Source organism: Pholis gunnellus, assembly GCF_910591455.1.
Source record: "Pholis gunnellus genome assembly, chromosome: 8".
NCBI classification, from domain to species: Eukaryota; Metazoa; Chordata; class Actinopteri; order Perciformes; family Pholidae; genus Pholis; species Pholis gunnellus.
In genome coordinates this window covers 7702804-7721911 of record NC_136534.1, presented here as the reverse complement: position 1 = coordinate 7721911, position 19108 = coordinate 7702804, and positions in this window count along the sequence as shown.

Here is a 19108-nt window from a genome sequence, read left to right as displayed (position 1 = left end):
TTTTAAACCAATGAAAAACAAATGACCTAAGTGATAATAATATAATAATATAAAACTGCTTTAGAGTGTCAAATTTAGCTTTTTTGCATCACAGAATGTTTAAGTATCATAAATAAATACTGCATACATTTTAATCCCATATAGTGGAGAACCTGCCAGTTTACTTTGATTGTTTAAAAACGTTTTTTTTGTGTTAGTTTCCAAAACTTTTAACAGGACCATGTCTTGTGACAAAATTCCTCCTTTTAACGATTACACAGCTTAAAATAAAACACAATACACTCTCTGGACTCCATTCAATATGTTAAATCACCTCTATTCATCATTCTACATTAAACAAGATACCACCTACCTGCTCGTGGGAAAGGAGGTGCAAAGACACTGCTGGTGAGAGGTCACACAATAGCAGCGGAAAGTGAGCCCAGGGTCACTCTGTTCAGAGGTGTAACAACACAGTGATGTTGCTTTGTGTGGAGTAAGCACGCACAAGAGTGCTTTGCATTTTCCTACTCTGGATCTCTGAGTCTGTGTCAGGTGACTCCAGAGGGCCGAGTCAGGGGGCCAGTGTTGGAACCAAAGTCCTCAGCAGCGGCGGGAGTGGAGGGGGGGGGGGGTGAAGGGAGTGAGAACAGAGGGAGGAAAGAACGAGAGAGGATGGATCGATGGAGGAAAGGGAGCTTAGTAAATGTTGGCAAGAAAGTAGAGAAAAAGGGAACAGACTGAATCTGATGAGTCTACTACATGTATTTGATTGTCCTTTCCGTTTTTCGCAGAGGGCGAATGCGGCTTAGCCAACCAGAAGATGGCTTTGGACAGCTTTCTGTGCTTTCTGAGTGGGTGTTTGGTCGGGGTCGGTCCGGCTTTTGTTCAGCACAAATTCCAAATGAATGACCCCTGTTGGGCACTAACGCCATGGCATTTCATTCGAGTGCCCTTGCATCCACCTCGGCACTCACTGGCACGACATGTTCCCTTCCTGAATAACACAATTTCTTTTCAGACCCGTGACAGTAAGGTGAAGTGCTTTTGATACAGTAAATAAAAATGATTCAAGCTTTCGTGGATGTGAGATTAAGGCAGCTGTTGCGTTACTAACACATTTAAACAGCTCTTAATTCGCACAAGGAAATAATGATTGCTCTCACTGTGTTGATTGGCCTTTGAAATGTTTTAAGTTAAGCATTGAGTTTAGTAATGTTCTAAGTCTAAATGATGAAATGTGTCCGTGGGAGGGGGCTACACAGAGAGTCTCTACTGTAACAGCAGTATGTTTGCATTACCCAGTGTAAGTTCATATTATATACCCTGATTGCATGACCTCTTTGCTCTGCTACACTGTGAGGGCCAGTCACAGGACAGAGTTATTTTGATAAAACCTCAGGATTGTCATGCTGGATATTTGCGTAGAAGTACAATACTTTGCTTTCTTTCTCCAAACCGCCGGCCCGTGTGTTTGAACAAATATATCTGTGTTTTTGGTATTGCATGTCCGTGTGAGTGTGAAAAGATTCACTTGTTAGACATCAACAGGAGGGCAACTGGAGCTGGGGGATCCACAGATGGAATTTGATATGTTTTTTTAAACAAACACAGTCAGTCCACCACCGTGCCTCTTCACGCAACACATTCATGAAAGATTTTTATTTTTTGGAAATAATTGATGGTGTCTGTAACTAAGCAGGAATCTCTCCCTATTATAATTCACTTCATAAAAGGGAGGATGGGATGTACAAGGAGATAGGCTGTAAGAAAACCACAGAACGAACAGGGGTTTCTTGTAAACTATGAGGGGAGTCAGAGGTTGAACGGCCACGCAAACACATGGGAGCTGCCTTGCTAGCCGGCTGACACAATATGTTGGGTGTCCAGTTATGGCTGCAAGCTCAAGGACCTCTCCTGGTTGCGATGATTCACACTTTCTCAAAACGCAGCTCCCACAGTCTCATAGCCTGCCGAGAACTGCCTGCTTATTCCTCATTCACCACTAGCTTTACTGGCCCCGGCCGCTAGGGGCCGCTACTGATAACACAACTGAGTGCATACAACCTTCAGCCGCTACTCTGTGCCCAGAGTGACAGTGGGCAGAAACAGCTAGCACACTGTTATTTATGGCGGTGTGTTTAGCTAACAGCTAACAGAACTACCGGTACGCGCACACCTCTCGGCTGCTGCTCTTGCCTGGGTCCAGACCTTTGAATCTGCCCACTTCACAAAGTTTCAGTGGACTGGAAACAAGAGTGAAGCGAGTTGACAACCCCTGCAGGATTACACAATAAAAGTCAGTTGCAGTCCTATTTTGCTTCACAACAAAGCACAAAAAATGACTGCAGTGTCATGTGCAACCTTCACACCGAGTTCTCTTCATGTTTGAGGAAGCAGTTGTGGTTGTACAGCGTGAACAGGAGGGGGCTGAGCACATAGCCCTGGGGGGCTGCGGTGTTTTACACTAGAGTGGAGGAAGTGTGGTTGCCCATTGGAACTGCCGAGGGTCTGTTTGTGAGGAAGTCTAATAACCAGTTGCAGAGTGAGCAGAGATGGGCAAAAATACATCAAAATGTATTTTGATACAAAATACAAAATACCCCCAAATAAATGTATTACAACAAAATACAAAATACTGGTGCCAGAAAATGTAACAAAATACATGTATTTTGTATTTAAAATATAGGAAATATTTTCTTCTGGATTTTCTGTTTTCTCACAATTTGGTATAGCAGAGCGTTCAGGTTTGGGCTATAATGTACACCAGTGGTCGCCAAACTACGGCCCGCGGGCCGGATGCGGCCCGCCTCCACATTTGGTCCGGCCCCCTGAACAATACCAGAGACGCATTATGATTTTTTTTCAGTCTGCACAATTAATCGAATTTTAATTGCGATCACGATTTTGGCTGCCACGATTAAATGAGCATGATCGTCTGCGATATTAACGTTTAAAATACGTGCTCTGCTACATATCAAATCAAACGCTTCCTGAATCAGCCAACCACCAGGGGGCGAACGAGATGAGAGCTGTCATGCGCGCACCCTGTAGAAGAGTAGAAGAAGTAGAAGAGCCGAGAAACGGGAGCTTGAAGGACGAGTACTTGTGCTTAATTTATTTACACCCCCCCCCCCCCCCCATAATCGGGCCCTAGGTCAAACGATATGTTCAGTGATGTGGCGCTCACAGGAAAAAGTTTGGGGACCCCTGATGTACACAAAGCTCTGGTGAACCCCACAAAAAGGAAGAACAGTCACGGAATGTCAGTGTAACTAAGCAAAGCTATTACAAGACAACAACTTGATTGATTATGTATATATATATTTTTATTAATGGGACTTAACAGCCCATAAACTTTGGCGTTGTATCAACAAGAAAATATTCATCACATATGACATACAAGCTCCCAATCTCCCTCTTCTTAAATGATTCTGGCAGTCCCTTCAAAATCATTGCTACTAACAGCCCGTCACTCAATGTCTCACCTGCGTTTCTCAATGCTGTGATGGCGGTCTCTGCACGTATAACATACTCCGTCACACTCTCACTGCTCGACTTTTGAAGCAAAGTCAGTTCTGTATACACACTAATTACGTGTGACTTCCCTTTGCCAGCATAATAGTCTCTCAGAATCGTCAGTACTTTCCGCCCATCGTCTGCCGCTTCTCTCATTACTAGCGACAAACTTTTATCATCCAGAAACTGGATTAGCTCCGCGTATGCTTTGGCATTTTTCATCTCGTAGGCTGCCGGTTCTTCATCCTCGGTGGGCTCATTTAAAATAGTATCCTTTAGCCCTTGCAACCGAAGATGGCCCAAAAATTTCGTCTCCCACAGTTCATAATTTCGCCTACTCATGGTGCTCATATGCGAACTCTCACTGGACACGCGGTACGTTGCGACTTTTCTCTCGGTGGTACTTCGCTGGATAATTTTCTCTGGGTGACCCTGGGTAGCTCTGGATAACTCTGGGCCCATAACCTGTTAGCAGATGTAGATTGTACAGCGATGCTGGCGTGTATACCCAGTGCTAACCCAAATGTAACTACGGAGGAATAAAACAACGTGGGGCATCACTTCTGTTCAGTGGAACTCTTTTTTCAAAGTAAAACTTTATTGACAGGTCACCTTCAGCACCTCTTATTGGCTGTTCTCTTTGTCCATCACACAGTATCTGAATTAACTCTATAAAGCCTGCATATGACAATACAAATAGATAACATATAATTGAGAACACATTTCTACGTGCAATGCCTACCCTGTGAACATTGGTTCCAGTGGCGGCTGGTCAATAGGGGGCCATGGGGCCTGGCCCCACCTTGAGCCCCAAAAAAAAAGAAGAAAAGAAAATCCAGTGCTTTTATTTTGAAGGGGATTTTGTATGCAGCCTGTCTGCTCATCATCTCCGCTTGTGTGCACGTCTCAAAACGCGCAGCTAGTGGGGCTGGCCCCACCGAGGCGGGTCTATGAAGCAGTTTAGCCAATTGCTGATTAAAGATAGAAATGAGTGACATACAATTTACCCAATCAGCGTCCTCAAATAGATTCAGAGTGGGGCCAAAATGATTTGGCCCCAAGCTGCGCGTTCTCGTCAGGAGAAGTCTCCACAGGCGAGTGCCAGCGCCAGCGCGAGCGCTACTCCCCCAAGACCCGTTTGAGAGGAGAAGTTTTAGGAGAAACTACAGGCCAAAGAGCTGACCCCAGATCAGCCTGACCTCACAATCAGACAGCAGACTAGCGGGAAAAGGAAGCAGTACATGAAGCTTCTCGAGCTGTACCAGACAGGTTTGGCTAGCTGGATGCAGTCATGCTAATAACTTAAAACAACGGGAACAGATCCAGCACGGACAGTTACGGGAGTGCGGGATGAGGAGGTAAGGAAACATGAAAAAAACAGGTTTGGGAGTGAGGGATGAGGAGATAAGGAAACATGAGAACACCAGGGCACACATGAGAACTCTGTCAAGCTACATATTAGGCAAAGTGAACATCTTTTCTTCTACATAGTTGTCCTCAGTCTCATCTGCTTAACTTGGTCATGGAGGCATCAACATTTAATTGAGATGGTAAATTAACAGTGAAAACTCATCATAGCTTATATCTATATATGTATTTTATATTATTAACCACCAAATACTTCAGTTCAAAACAGTTTTAAGGTCTTAAATCAACTGACTAATTCCCAAACTCAGGAGCAGGTGAGATTGGATGTTGCTATAGTTACCATCAAGTACACGGGATGCATATATTAGCATTTGAATATGAATTTGCAAACATAGACAGCTTAACAATGTTAAAAGGAGAATTTGTTGAGTTACTTGCAACAGCTTAAACTTTTGTTCTGACTTGTGACTCTGCAAAGCAATAGACAAATTTTATTTGTAATATACAGTGTTATTTCATTACTGCTAACGGTTCATAATGTGTGGAGTTTTGTGAAAACTGTGCCATGGAAAACATAGTGAACGCTGGACTAGCAAATAGTGAATTCATAAAAGAAGACATTATCTGCCCTTGAGAATAGAATAGAATGCTGGATGGAACACGCACTGTTCTCTGACTCGAATAAATTAGAATGTTGACGTGTCATCTTATGTATGAAGCCAGGTGCTTATGCAAATTAAACTCAGTATCTTCCAAAACTTTACAGAGGACAGCCGGACAGCTCTGAGGCTCTGAGGTAGGCCGTGGGAAAACAACTGCTCATAATTTATAGTACAGTTTTATTTTATTTAACTGTGGTCAGGCTTCCTGGGGGGCTCCCTGTTGACGTGAAGGTCTATCATCTGGCTAGTTGGCTGAGGCTTTTCAACCTATTACAGTCGGGTGTTGCCCTTTCATGTAAGCAGATTCATGCTCACTGTGTTGAGCTGTTTGGAGAGTGTCCTGCAGTATATGTTAACAACTACATTCTGGATAGTAGCCCATGGCTTCTCGGAACCAAAGGTGACGGTGAGCGTTCGAACTGTGGGGAAGACTCGGTAGCGCTCTGCCAACTGCAGTTGTAGAAATGTTGTATAGTATGGAAAAAAAACAACTCCACAGAGGACAGCTGGACAGCTCTGAGGTAGGCCGCAGCATATTTTCAGAACTGCCCCCAGGTAGTAGCTGGCTTCTCGGAGCCAATGCTGACGGTGAGTGTTTGAACTGTGGGGAAGACTCAGTCGCACTCTTGAGTCCTGCCAGTGATAGGTCACTGTGTGGCTTAGTTCGCTGTGTGGGGCAAGCCGCAGGCTGCCGTCAGCAGAGTGTAAAGATGGTCGGCCAGTTTTCAGTGCTACCTGGGGGCAGGAAGTCTTTGCGCCAGTCTGCCTCAGAGCTCACTTCAAGCTTCCCGTGGGTCTGATGTAGGATGTGTCACGGGAGGTCAAGATGAGGACCCAATAGCAAGACCACAGGAGACAGAGTCTGGCAAAACAGATTTTATTTCACCAGGATTTAGAGGCGAGGATGTGTGGAGCCCGTGGTCCGACACAGGTAGCCAAATCGACGATGCGAGTCCCGTGGCTCGACACCGGAGGGCAGGCAGATCGACGGTGTGAGATCACGTGGTTCGACACCGGAGGCCAGGCAGAACATCGAATAATCTACAACCGTAGTGGAGAGGAAGGAAGTTAGTCCAGGAAAACATCAACTGATAATTCACGGAACAGAGTTAAGACTACCCAGGCCTGCAGGGCCAGGGTCGATAAGCAGCCAGGCGGTGATCAGTGGAATCAGGATCAGCTGGTAACGATCCAGATTGTCCGCAGCTGAGTGCCAATCAGAGGTGTGGCCATGGAAATCGTCTGGAGGCAGGTCCAAGAAAACAAACACCGAGCACATGACATACAATAACAAACAGGGGAATGACAGACACATGAGGAGAGGAGATTGGGGGAAAACAGAGGTTAACACACAATGGTTCAGACAGGAATCCTGACAGGATGCTGTGGTAAGATACTTGCACCAAACTCCTGTCGTGTAAACCAGTAGCATATCTGACCTGTAACTTTGGATTCAGAATAGACTTTGACTGCTACCACTTTTTGTTATTTGGCTCAGGATGTTTGGTGCCACCATACTGATTTTAGGATTACCAAATCCCTCCTTGAATATCAAATTGTTCACATTGATTATTTACTTAGTAGAATAAAAAAGAGCTTAGCTTACAGGAGAGAAAGGGAAATGTAGACATCTTTATTTAAAAAATATAATGAAATTAAATGTATTATAGTCGTCATTATTATATATATATATTGAATTGCTTGTGAGGGTGACACAAATAAGATGTTATTTACTGCTTTTTTTCGTGTTGGAATAAATGTTAAATATTTAACTGCAAAGTAGTAATGCGTGTTTGATACCTTAATTTGTTTGCATTAAATCATACTGGGATGTTTGCTGAAATTGATTGGATGGCCCTACCTAGAACATTTTCCACCAGCTGCCACTGATTGGTTCTTTAAAGAAAGCTGATCTTATACTCGAGGGACTTAAGTCATCCATGCACAAAGATTTCACAATTAGCATAATTTATGTTACACATTCACTGACTGTAAATGGACAGACATACAGGACTGCATCTGTGCTGCCACTAAAAACACAGTATCATGGGAAGCACTTATTTGGTCAGATAAATCATGTTCTACCCCAGGAGGAGAAGTTACTCTTTCTTATTAGAGTGCTTGAAGTTCAGTGCTTTGATGAGCATTTCTATGATTCTAGATTTTTAAATAAAAACAGAGTCTCTGTTGCTATCAGGTGCATGACAACGGACGCGCATACGTCAGTAAATGTCATGGAAACGACGCCACCACGGCGCTATAAAAGGTCAGCAGCGGACCTCAGATTGTCACTTTGCATCTGAACTTGCAGACTCGGCGGGGCCTTGACGGCGGAGCGGAGCCTTGACGGCGGAGCCGAGCCTTGACGGCGGAGCCGAGCCTTGAGCCATGACGGCGGAGGGAGCGGAGCCTTGACGACGGCCTTGAGCCTTGACGGCGGAGCGGAGCCTTGACGGAGTAACGGATCGCCTTGAGGGCGGAGCGGAGCCTTGACGGCGAAGCCTTGTGCCTTGACGCTGGAGCCTGAGTGTAGACGGCGAAGCCTGAGTGTAGACGGCGAAGCCTGAGCCTAGACGGCGGAGCCTTGAGCCTTGACGGCGGAGCCTTGCCTTCATGGCTCCACCGATCCGACAGGTTCCGCCGAGCGTCATGCTCGGCGGAGCGGCACCGCCGATCCGACAGTATCCGCCGAGCGTTACGCTCGGTGGAGCAGCGCCGCCGATCCGACAGTTTCCGCCGAGCGTTACGCTCGGTGGAGCAGCGCCGCCGATCCGACAGTTTCCTGAGACTGTCGGATCGGTGGAGCTTGTCGGCATTGGCAGAGCCTGTCGGCATCGGAGGAGCCTGTCGGCATCGGCGGAGTTTGTCGGATTCGGCGGAGTTTGTTGGCATTGGCGGAGCCTGTCGGTTCGGTGGAGCCTGTCGGTATTGGCGGAGCCTGTCGGCATCGGCGGAGTTTGTCGGATTCGGCGGAGTTTGTTGCCGTTGGCGGAGCCTGTCGGTTCGGTTGAGCTTGTGGCCGGCGGAGCTTGTGGCTCGGCGGAGCTTGTCGGCCCTAGACGGCGGAGCGGAGCCCGTCGAGCCTGTCTGCACTTGACGGCGGGGCGGGGAGGAGCGGGACGGGGCGGAGCCTGTCGGCAGTTGACGGCGGAGCGGAGCCTTGACTTGACGGCGAAGGGGTGGGGCGGAGCCTGTCGGCAGTTGACGGCGGAGCCTTGACTTGACGTGAATGGTTTACACATTTGCTGTGTTGAAATTAACACATGAGTGCCTCAGTGGAGTGGTGCCCGCGGTATTATGATGTGAAATGCTGAATGTACTTGTTCATTTTCTAACATATTGTTACATGTTATGTTGAACTGTATTACATTGGGAATAAAATTCCTTTTAACTTTAAGTTGTTATTGTTGGTTTTATTATGGTCCATCCACCTGTATTTTCAGTCATTCTTTTTACATCAGTTAGAATTAGAACAAAGGTTTAAAAATAACTTCATTACAACCTGCTAACATAACTAACTACACTATTACATTTCAGAGCTATTCACATAACTGTTTTAAAACAACCGACTCCAGATTTGATACATTATAAAGGAAAATGTTGTTTACTGGTGGTGCATTGTAAATGTTATTTAATCTTGACCATTTTAAATGAACCAAACTAAATCCTGAAGAAAACACAAACTGACCCCTTCACCCATATATTACATACATATACATACGTACATATACTTAATTTATTAGAAGATTATAATAAATTAACATATCTATACATATCCACCCCAATAACAATTGACCAATGTGTTCAGGCTAAAACAATTACAACCCTAAATGAATCTCTGAATATCACTTTAAAATGTTAAAGGTGCACTTGACAGCAACTCATATTTGTGGGATGATAATTTTCAAACATTTTTAAATATAGGAATCAAACATGCATTATAATATTTCCATGGATTCAACTCTGATCTGACCTGGAAAAGCATATTTTGGATGCTGTAAAATACATGTGATGTGCTTTGTATTCATATTTGCGGTGATGTAAACTAAAATCTGGGGAAATTAATAATTTTATCTTTAGAAGAATGTGACCCATACAGGATGTATTCACATTGTTGTTCATGTATTTATTTCATTTTGACATGAAATTAACTTTGTTATTAATGTTAAGAGGATCAGTGTGGGATCCTGTCCTGGGCCCCGTTCCTCGTACGTGGCTAACTGAGTTAGCAGGATAATTTTCAGGATGAGATTACATAAATCAGGCTTTTCGGTTCCTCGAAGCAAGTTTGGCAAAATCACCATAGCAACACATCCATATGCTTGAACCTGCTCCAGCGCAGGCTTGAGCTGGATAAGCTTGCCACTCCCCCGGAAAAAAGTGTCAGCTCCCTTCCTCAGAGATCCCATCGAAGAGGAAGCGATATTAGTTAGATTAGCGTTTTATAGGGAAAGAGTTCTTCGAGATCGCCAAAATCCGTTATCACATCATGATGACTTCCTGTACGAGCGCTATCGATTCTACCGACACGGAATCATTTATTTACAAGAGCCATACATTGAACACCACACGCCGCATATGAAAGCAAATCACTGTCAAAATCCGAGAGCGCAAATGAGATCCATGCGCGCGCGAAAATCAAACAGCCGCGAGCGTATTTTACTTTGACGAGCACTTTTATATCACTTCGCGAGCAAATGTCCGTCTCGCGCGAGCAAAATTCACTCTCGCGTGAGCAAAAGTCGCTTGCGAAGTTTAAACCTGCTCGCTCGCGAAACTTTAAGGCAGTTGTTCTCAATGAAAAATCTAAAAGAAAACCACTGCACACTACTTGCCCAGCGCCAAATTGCAGACAAAGTGAGCACAGCAACGCATTTAGCTGCTGAAGAACCAGATATAAACAAATTAGCATATAAAAACAAAGCTAAAAGAGAGTAAATATTACACTTACATATCCAGGTGCTCCAAAAAAAAAAGAAAACTCCAAATGAATATTAATGTTGCTTTGTTACTGCCGGATGAGCGAATTAATAGAATAGCTTAAATCACCATTCAATTGGCAGCTTGCACATTGACTACTGGTTGTTTTTCACATCAGCATTATTTACACACACCATTTTCAGAAAGTCTGTAAGTGCGATCAATCGTCATCTCTCATTGATATCCGGCAAAATTGCACACAAATGCAGCACTGTATACTATCAATGAGGGAAAGATCATGGCAAATATTTTTTATTTTTCTAACAAAAAGATTTTTTTATACAAGTGGACAACAAATTATTAGTGATATTAAATCGACAGTTTCCCTAAATTAGACATTAGAATGAGTGCTGGGTATAGAAACATTTACAGTACACAAAGAGTAGGGTGCATAGCAATAGAAGTGAAATCTGGCTATTGTGTTTCTACAGTACAGTCAAATTTCAACCTTCTCCAACATTAACACACTGAGGCCGAGAGGAAAAGGTACTTCATCGCATAAAAACATTGTTTGACCTTTAAAAAAATCATTTCGACAACTGCATAGACCAAATGCAATTAAATACATAAGTTATTGTCTTCAACCTCAGGTATATCTAGTACAAAGGTGCACATACAAATAGAGCAACTTTCCACTGCTGGTAACATATTGGGTAAGTATTAACTGCTTTATAATAGAATCAGAGTGAGCGCCAGGCACAGTGCAACACTGAACAGCCTCTGCTGTAGACTGATGGTGGAGCTGCAGTTGCTTCTCTCTCAGAGAAAATGGTTTTCAGTATCTTTTGCTGAAACAATGCATAGGTATCCTCAGGATCACGAGGAGACTTCGGAGGACACAGATGTAGAGTCTTACATGTTTCTTAAACATATTTGAAGGTAGAGTAATAAAATCAAGACAGTTGTGAACATTTCCGATTGGACTGGAGGTCAGATAAGACAAACATCGAGACAGAAATGCAGAAAATTAAAACTATTCTGCTTTAGGTAAAACAGCCTGGAAAGGGACAACAAGGGAAAAAAAGGTAGATTTCACTGAAATATCGCCTCCAATGCATCCTTATGAAAAATGAATTCACTTACTCATGACAACTGACAGATCTTCCAATTAGTAAAACAACCTATCTACAGTAGTAGGACACAGAAAAAGTGCATTTTTATGAAAATGTGCTAAACAAAACATTCCCAGGAAGTACACTGTTATAAAGAAAACAACACATCTACATGTTCACAGTAATGTTCCATAGAAATACATACATCCAAAGGCAAAACCAATCCTGAGAAAATAATCTCTACAAATCAACAACGACCTGTTGTACTTCAGTGCATTGTTCATTACACAATCTCCAGTGTTTAAAACATCCTTACAATAAAGAACAATAAAAAGACATAATTATTGGAGAACACGGTGTCAAAAAAGGTAAAAGACAAAAAACTGTGTGGCCCTGCCAACAATGTCATCTCCATGGAATGAAATAAAAAAACAATAACATCACAAAGTTGAAGGACAGCATACTGTGCCGTTCACATACTTATGGTTTTGGTATATGTGGGGTTTTTTTTTTGGAGGCTAGGACAGCGCAACACCTTTACATACCATGTACAAATGTCTTCTTGCGGTAAGTCACTTTTAAGTCACTTACACCACATTACTGCCCAAGACAGAGCATTATTCTCAGATTCAGCTACTTTGCTTATCTTTACAAATAAAAAGAATAACAAGCTGGTGAAAAAAAAACTATAATCGGGTTCAAGCCAGGCTCTGGCTATCATGCAATAATGATCCATGCAGAAATTTGCAATTCCTACTCTCTACTCTTCCTAATCACATACTACTGTATGCGATGCAACAGGGTCCTTGCATCTGCAGACCTCCTCATTGTCCGCACATGATCGTCACACAGATTTCTCAAACCCTTTACCATCACATCTGGTGACCTCTTCTGTCAGTGTCTGCTCTTCAGATGTGACTGAAGCATTGTTTTTTTTTGGCCCCTTTCATCACGCTACTTCTGCTTATCTCTCCGTTTCGGGGGCCCCAAGGCTGTGTTTTGGTTCAACACTGCAGCAACACACACGGTTCTCAGAGGCAGAGATGATCATGTGGGTAACCTCTCAGCTTCGTCTAGACGGTGCACAAGAATGAAAACAGAAAGAGCGGGGGTTAACTCACCATCTCAAGTTGTACGATCTTTTCATGTTTGCGTATCCAGAGAGAATTGTACTTACATGGATGGATGCATGAGAATAGCAAACGTCCTTAAAAATACCGGAGGTGATTGACTGACCTGATGGGGAGGGAGAATTGTCCTCCCCTGCTGTGGCAAACTGAAGGTCAGACCCCAAAGCAGCGATGGAGCTCCTGGGACGGATGCAGCGGTCACCTGAGAAACTTCTGCGAAGTAATGCCTAAAGCGAGACATGTTAGACTAGTTAGAGTAAGATGGGGTAAAATATCTTATAGTGCATGTGGGACATGTCATGCTCCTCATTCATGAAAACTCAATTTAAAGGATGTTACTCCTGTCTTCATATTGATTTTATATTGGATAACATTCTACATTTTGACACGTTAAAAGGGACAGTTTACCACAAAATCAAAAATCCATATTTTCCTCTTACCTGTAGTGCTATTTATCAGTCTACATTGTTTTGGTGTGAGTTGCCGTAGAGATATCTGCCTCCTCTCAAATGTAATGAGACTATGTGGCAACCGGCTTGTGGTGCAGCGCAAGATGTAAACAAGATGTGGCGTCCTCCTCAGCTGAGCTGTAACATTAGCTAGCTCAGGTGCTAGCTCAGGTGAGCCAGTAGTATACAAGCACAAGCCTCTCGTCCATGAGTAGATGCATACGGCCTTCCTTTCTGCGCGGTGATACGGTTAGCCAGTGTGGTTCAGTAGAAAGAAAATAGTTCCTACCTGGCCGAGTTCCGTATAGTCCCATTATATTGGAGAGAAGGCAGACATCTCCAACACTCGGCAACTCACACTAAAACAATCTAGACTGATAAATGGCACTGTAGGTAAGAGGAAAAATATGTAGTTTGGATTTTGGGGGTAACTTTCCCTTTAAACTAACAAGAAGTTAAACTTTGCAGTTAGAAGAGTGGAAATGCATGAACCGGATTATGTGTCTTACTTGGAAATGAAAAGAGGTGAATATGAAAAGAAATAACTACTTAACTAAAAGGAAACGGGGGGGGGGGGAGTAAAGACGGCAAATGTTATGAAATGTGTGTTTATGGTAAAAAGTGCGGTCATGACATGTTGACATCAAAATACCGCATGTAAACGACAGTTTAACAGGATGCGGCGTTTGCCTTGCCTTGCGTGTCATGGGGCTGGTGGGGGCGGAGGCGCTGCTGTAGAGGCTGAGGCTTGAGTTGGACCTGCTGACAGTCAAACCCTTAGAAGTGCTTCCTGCAGGAGACAAGTACTTCTCCTTGATCTTCAGGTTGGTCCTGCCTTTCACTGTTGGTGACACAGCAGGGGCATTTAACGGAATACCGTACACACCTTTGTTTGAATTTATAGCAGCCTCTAATAAAAAGCCAGCAGACACTGTATGCATAAATAATTGAAGCAAGATTGCCAGTATAAGTCATTCACAAAAACATCAGTATGCTAATGGTAGGCAATACTCACAGGAATATTACTCCAATATCAAAACTTTGCCAGAAACAGAAATATAGAGGATCACGCTGACATGTTTGAGCACTTTTAATTATTCAAAAATGCTAAATGTACACAATCAATATCTAAATACCAAAGTAAGAATAGTTTCATGTAGAATGTTTACCTGTTCACCCGACGCCAATAATGTATTTAGGTTCAAATCTACTGAATGTATGGATCCAAGCAGCACGTATCACTTCTAGTCATACCAGGTGCTGAAGACTTGTCATATTACAGTAAATTATATTTATTAAAAGGTCTTTTTTTTTTAAAAGATAAGAGTTTGCAGGGATGACTGGAATGATTAGGAGGAGTGCACAAACCTCTGCAGGGGTCATTCTTGACCAGGAACTCATCTAGAGCAGTCCAGCCTCCTCCCACCCTCACCATCAACGTGCTACGCAGGATACGAACCATCCGCAACTGTTGGGAATCTCCAAACTGCGGACAAAATACATATTGCAAGTTATATTTTTGCTGGAAATCAGAGGACCAACTGTGAAAGCTGCTTTAAGGTTTTCTTTAATCATTGTCTCTAAAAATAACTCACCCTGTATCTATTGGCACTTATTTGCTCCACTTGGAACCTCTTGGGACAGTTGCACTGCGATACCTGTCGACTCACCTAAATAGGGAAAGAGTATAACAAGTGCAGTGTCACAGTAAATAAACCACGACATCTTTGTGTTTTCCAGTGTGCACACGGTTCATACCTCTTCGTTGATTTGATCTGCATCCAGCGTTCTCCTGTAGGGGTCTCTGCTCGGGTGAAGGGCACTCACAAACTCGTAATAGTCGATGAAGCCGTCACTGTTCATGTCGAAGATGTTTGCCACTGCGTTCATCTCGAGAGAGTTGGTGGGAAATTCTGCAGCAGAGAGGTGTAAAGACATTCCTTTGTTTAAGAAGAGGAAATCTGGGAAACGATGCTCTCATAACACCAACATAAAATAATGGCAATAGGGTTGAATTCATGTTTCAGCATTTTATTGGAATCTGAAAATGAGCGATATACGGGTCGAAACACTGAGCTGAGTTATGACAACGGAGTCTTACTGGAGACGAGGACGTAATCAACAAACTCCTTCTGGCTGATGCGTCCATCCTGGTCCCGGTCGATGCTGCGAAACACGTCTAAGATCCGTGACTTCAAATGACTAATCCACAGCATGTAACGCTTTCGCCAAAGATTGAAGTCGAAGTTTGCAAATTCTTCCATCTGAAATGCAAAATATCACAAAATCTAGGTTGGAGAAATTGAAGTCAAATGACTTTTCCCCCCCCCAACTCTAATGACACCATAACCTCTTACAATAAACATATAAAGAAAGTACAATAACCTCTTTGAGTGTTTGCTGGTGTTGCTCCAGGTGGCTTTGTCTCGCCACAGCCAGGAGCCAAAGTTTCTGCCACTGACTGACCAGCTGACCGAGCTTTGGGGTCTGGGGGTCGAGGTGCTCCAGGGGAATAGGAACAGCAGGCTGCAGCTTCAGAGTGCTCCTCCTCTCTGGGGGGACACACAACAACATGAGAGTATGGAATCAGCTTAGGCAAGTCATTTATGCTTTACAGAACATTAGCAGTGAGGTCATCGTCAAGCTGTAAAAAAACTTACATTACAACAATTACTTCTTTTTTTTTTAGCAGAAGTTAAACTATGCTGTTTTCGTGCTGGCTTACTTGTGAGCGGCCGTTTGCTGGGGGAACATTGCCGTTTCGGAATGCTCTTGTGTTTGCAGGACTTTGTGGCATGTTCAACCTCTGGGAACTTCTTATTCAACTCCTCCATGAATACCTGCAGAGAGGAATGATGAGTCATAACATGGTAGAGCAAAGTACTGTACTTCTGTAACCAGGGTAAAGTATTGATTATGGTGGAAAGTCATCATGACATGAGCACCCTGGAACAGTAATATCTGGGAAAGAATTTTGCCGTTAAGGTCAAAGCGTTTCAATGTTGTTAGATTAACGTTAAGCACATATTTTAGCACTTAATGGTAAAGTATGATTATCAGTAGATGGTATAGCTCATAGAAGAGAGAAGAATCGTACTGTGTGCTGCTCAATCAGTTCTTGGTTGTGCTCCGTGGTCTCAGACAGAGGCTCTTGGTCTCTGAGGTTGAGGGCTTCCTCTGCTGAGGAGATCCAGTCCAGCAGCCTCTGGACTTCCTCTCTCTCTGACTCCAGTACTGCCAAGCTGGCCTGGATCTTCTGGCCCTGCTGCTGAGCCCAGGTCTGAACCTGACTCGCAAAACAAAGAGGGGGAGGAAGTTACACCAGCTCCATTCTACGTTTAGAAAGCCGTGTCCCTCTATCTTCAAAACATGCTTAAACTTACTGATAGCAACTCATGGTTTCCTAAATAATTAGTTATTTATCATAAATCTAATCCCTGGGGAAACTTTGCTATTGTTTATCATTTGAGCACAAAAGCACTCACCTCCTCAAAGCGGGTCTTGGTGACACTGATCCAAGACTTCAGGGTGATTATGGAGTCTGGGTGACAGGAGGCCAGGATCTCCTCACCCAGACACTGGATGTTCTGCAACTCCACCACCTGATTCTGCAAGGCTCCCATTGATTCCTTTAGAGGGGGAGAAAATGGATTTATTCAGCGTTTTATCCAGTAAAACACATATTCTCAAGAAGGATGATCAATTAGCATAACATGAGTGTCCGTCCTTCAACCGGCTGAATGGGTTCAAGCATTAGAGTCCGCAAATAATCACCCTGCTTTACAACCCGGCTTCAACTTGTTATTCTGTAGCAAACCCTGACCTTTGACCTCCCCTGAGGCAGAATGCATTTCTCATTTCTCGAGTGATAAAGTATCACGTTATACTGACCTCGTGTTGTTTGCGGAACGCCAGCAGGCCTTCTTCCTCCTCTGGTATCACCCCATATTTCAGTATCCTCTCTGCCTCAGTGAGGCGCTCCATGAAAGAGTGGACAAGGCCATCGAACCTTTCAGCCTAACGAGAACAAAGACAAAGATTGAGATACGAGCAGGGGGTCGGCCCTACTTATCAACTTTTATTAACGGTCAGTTATCAGCAAATCAACTGTTATCCATTCCTCATACAATAGAGTTTTGCTCATGACCACAGCTACTTGCAGCCTGAATTCGATGGATGAGCGGGTATCATTTCATAAAAGGGGACTTTCTGAGTGAAAGACAACCACAGCTTCAGTCATAATTTCCTTCAGAACCTAAAAGCTCATTTATCGGTCACCGTTGTCATTTGTCAGAACTACCTGCTGAAGTGCAGCCTCCAGTCTGTCTTGCTTGCTGACGGACAGTTTGCACACAGCCTCCCAGCGCCCCTCAAGCTCATCCATCTGCTCCTGCAGCCAGTGAGCGTCGGCTGTGCTGCTCCTGGTCAGATCCCTCACGGAGCGCTTCAGGGTCCTGATGCATCCGGCTCGCTTCCCCAACTCCTTTTGGAAGGCCTAAAGGAAAAAAGGGAATTTTGCTAAGAAAGTGCAATTTTGCTGCAAGACTGCATTGTGGAGAAACTGGTGCAAAACCTGCCACGCAAAGACAGACATATAACAACTTGGTATCAATAAATCAGTACCAGCTTAAAAGTATAATCACTGTAAAGAAATTAGACCAAGCTTATAATAGCAGTTAAACCAAGGCATTACAATTACTTTTACAGACATTCTACACAAGTTAGCATGAATCCTGAATGTTTACTGTAGATGTGATGTATGTACAGTAGTAGCTGTAAACTGTACTGTATTCATTGTTACATTAAAAAACATGCTGGGCGCTGTACCTTGTGTTTGTCGATCAAGTTGTTGACCATGTCTTTGTCTCCGCCAACAGGAACGTCCTCATCTAGTTGTGGCTCGGCTCTGTACAGCCAGTCGTTCAGTGCCTGCAGGGCATCGGTGAATCTGCCTGAGAACAGCAGTGCTTCCTCCAGCTTGTGTTGTCTGAGAGAAGCAAACCACAATATTGGAATATCAAGATTTAAAAAAAAAGAAATACTTGTCAGGAATATAAATGTGCCCCAGTCGACTGTAAACACAGATCCGTACCTCTCCATAGACTTGCCACTGATGGTGTCCCATGTGTCTTTGAGTTCAGCCAGGAGATTCTCCAGATGTTGTCGATCATGGCCGGTTTGAGCTCTTTCGTGAAGGCAGCGGCCACTCTTCGATGTTGCGTCGTACATGGGCCTCTTTGACCTCAGCAGTTTCTGGAACTCCTGATTACAAGATAAAAAGGTCAGCGAAGGGCATTCATAAACATATAGCACACAACCAAGTTGCATTCATTGTTCTGCCTGCCGCACCTTCTGTTCGGTCAGCTGTTGTTTAATCTCCTCGTGGGTCACAGCAATCTCTTTATGCGTGTCTAATATCTGTTCTACCTCCGCCATCCAGTCCACTAGCAGGCGCCACGATTCGTTAAACTGAAGCATGAGAAATAAAGACAAATATTATACAAAAGATCCTCAGAGTGGCACAAGTCAAACATTATTAAGTGCATGTATGGTTGCGAGAAAGACGAAGAAGGTCAGCCATTTACTATTTCTTGGAGCTGATATAGTTATAGTGTACCTGTTTGGCATTCTTTTTGACCTCCTCCAGCGTTCTGCCTCTTTCTGAAGCGCGCTGCTGGAGCTTTTTGTGGCGATCCCGGACGGTCATGATTAGGTTATGAATGACATCGCAGTCTTCCTTCCTGCTCAGTTCTATTAGTCTGCGGGCTGTGCTCTCCATGGTGGTCTTCTTATCCCCGTAAACGTTCACCTCATTCACCAGTGTCTGTACATATAAAAGTATATCGTGAAGCAAAACCGAATAGTTTTATATCTGTGTACTCTGGATCTGGAGCAGACATAGAAAGACCACAGCAGATGTAAAAAGACCTACTCTGTGTTCCTGCAGTTGAGAACAAACTTTGTCCAGA